Source organism: Gekko japonicus, unplaced genomic scaffold, assembly GCF_001447785.1.
Source record: "Gekko japonicus isolate JY-2015 unplaced genomic scaffold, Gekko_japonicus_V1.1 scaffold2060, whole genome shotgun sequence".
Lineage (NCBI taxonomy): Eukaryota > Metazoa > Chordata > Lepidosauria > Squamata > Gekkonidae > Gekko > Gekko japonicus.
The window spans coordinates 79,045-81,867 of NW_015173734.1; positions in this window are offsets into that span (position 1 = coordinate 79,045).

Below are 2,823 nucleotides of genomic sequence, written 5' to 3' on the forward strand. Positions count from 1 at the left end.
AAGAAAGAGGCAGGGTGGCCAAATTAGGAAGCATGCCTTCCTATTTTGTTACTCAAGATAATCCTGCTGGCTCCAAGAAGGGACAACACACTAGGGCTAATGAATAAAGGTTGTCTTTACTAAGCAGTTCTCAGGCATACGAAGAACAGATGCACACGCAGACTCACACAAGTTTGCCCTATTCATGAACCACAGACAGTCATGAACTTTTAACCGCCTCATGAACTGGTTTGGTTTATGAGGTTTGTGAGGTGGCAGAACAGCCCTCTGGCATACTAGAGGTGCCAAACTCACAGGGGAGCTCCAGATGACTCGTAGAAGAAAAGAAGGGGGAACTTAAGTATCAGCTGGGTGAATTTCTAAGACGCACGGACCAGACCAGCTAGACACGTGCGGGTTCTCTGGTCGTCGACTCCCCAGAGAACGCAGTAAGAATCACCTACAGCACTTCCTCCAGGTTTGGTGAGGAGTGGATTTGTGGGGTCTGAGTTATGGTTCCCCAAAGAATTTGCCCCCAGGAAAGTGCTTTTTGGGGAAATGACCACCAGTCATAAATCCAGTCCTCACCAGACTTGGAGGGCAGGTAGAGGAGAGTCAGGTAGTAATTTCCCCAGAAAGCACTTTCATGGTGGCACCTTCTTGAGGGGGCAGTCCATCCTCTTTACTAAGGCTATAGGTTAAAAGTTGTGACGTCCTAAGTACGGGGAAGGGGGTAATATTCAAATGCTCTACCCTAACTTCAAAAAGGAGCCATGTGGCCAGGTGTGAAACCGTTGTCTCCATAGTAACTTTTGATTTGCAGAGATGTGCCTGGTCCAGCGGGGCAATAAAGGATGTGTTCTTTGTGATGCCAAACCAGATAGGAAGCCGAGGTTACGTGTTTTCCCACAGATCAGCAATGGTGGGAAAACCTCTTGTTCTGCCAAGTTTCCAAACTGAGCAATAATGGCGTTTGTCTTCTTTGTCCAGAGGCACGCTGGGAATATGCAGGGAAGCACATGTTCTGTAGTCCAGGCAGTTCAAACCCTGCTCATGCAGAGGCATGAGATGCAGAACAGTCCAATCAAACACACAGCAACCCCTTATCCCAAATGCACAGATGTACAGACATTTGACAGACATAGCATCAGCACAGTACAAACAATGCAGTTACAAGCACACATGGTTACAAAGTCTAGTGTCCTGTTTTGAACTGTGTGCAATCAGTGGCTCCAGAGGGTCAACAAACAGCATAGATTGTAAGGCCTATTGCCTCCTAGTGCTGGATTTGCTATTGCTTTTACTATGGAATCACCATGGCCAGTAGCTACTGATGGCCCTTTCCTCCATGAATCTGTCAAATGCTCTTTTTAAATCACTCATGCTCATAGTCATCACTATGTTCACTGACAATGAATTATACCATTTAATCACTCATCAAGTAAAGAAATATTTCGTTTTGTCTGTCCTGAATCTATTGCCTGTCTCCTTCATTGAATACCCCTGAGGTCTAGTATTTTTGAGACATTCTCTCTGTCCACCCTCTCAACTGCATGCATAATTTTATAAATCTCAATCATGTCACCCCTTTGTTTGTTCCAGGATGCATCAGCTTACACTTACCTACACTGAATTTCATTTGTCACATTCTTGCCCGCTCACCGAGTGTTGATAGATCCTCCTCTAGCTCTTCACAATCTACTTTGGTGTTCACCATCCCGAATAATTTGGTCTTATCTGCAGACCACACTACTCACCCCAAATTCCAAATCACTCAAACTAAATAGCATTGAACAAACTAAATAGCATTGGTCCAAGTACTGGCCCTTGAGAGATTCTGCTGCTCACTTTCCTCCTTTGTGAGAACTAACTATCCATTTATTTGCACTCTCTGCTTACTGGTGTTTCACCAATTTTTAAACCATGAGTTGAATCCAAACAGTTTTTCTGCCTTTGAGAAGAAGAAGAGGAGGAGGAGGAGATTGGATTTATACCCCGCCCTTCACTCGGAGTCTCAGAGCGGCTTACAAGCTCCTTTTCCTCCCCCCTCCACAACAGACACCCTGTGAGGTATGTGGGGCTGAGAGAGCTCTGAGAGAACTGTCCTTGAGGGAACAACTCTGACAGAACTATGGCTTGCCCAAGGCCATCCAGCAGTTGCAAGTGGAGGCATGGGAATCAAACCTGGTTCTCCCAGTTTAGAGTCCACGCACTTAACCACTACACCAAAGGAAAGCCAGGTCCCTTTTGGCTACCCAAATAGGTTACACTGGGGGTCATGGGTCCCGTACGGGATGGGGCTGTAGTAAGGAAAGGAACTGGATTATACTGAATAAAAAAGGGTCTGGATCCAACTTTTCTCCTTATCTTTTTATCCCATGGCCGTTGAGCTTATTTAGGAGTCTTTGGTGAAGGATCTTGTGAAAAGCCTTTTGAAATTCCACATATATAATGTTTACCAGCTCATCATTATCTACATATTTGTTCACTTTCCCAACAACTCCAAAAGACTGGTGAGGCAGGACTTCCCTTTGCAGAAGCCATGCTGATTATTCCTCAGCAGGCTTTGTTCCTCTGTATGCTTGAAAATTCTCTCTTCAGTGACATTCTACTAATTTACTAGGGTCAGATTTTAGGCTGACTGGAACACAGTTTCTTGGATTCCCTCATGACCCCTTCTGAAAAACTGGCGTCACTTGCTTCTCTCCAGTCCTCTGGTTCAAAGGCCAATTTTAGCAACAAGTTATATATATATATACTTTTTAGCAAATCAACTATTGGACAATTGAGTTCCTTAAGAGCCCTCGGATGTATACTATCATGAAACATCATATGTGGCTTATA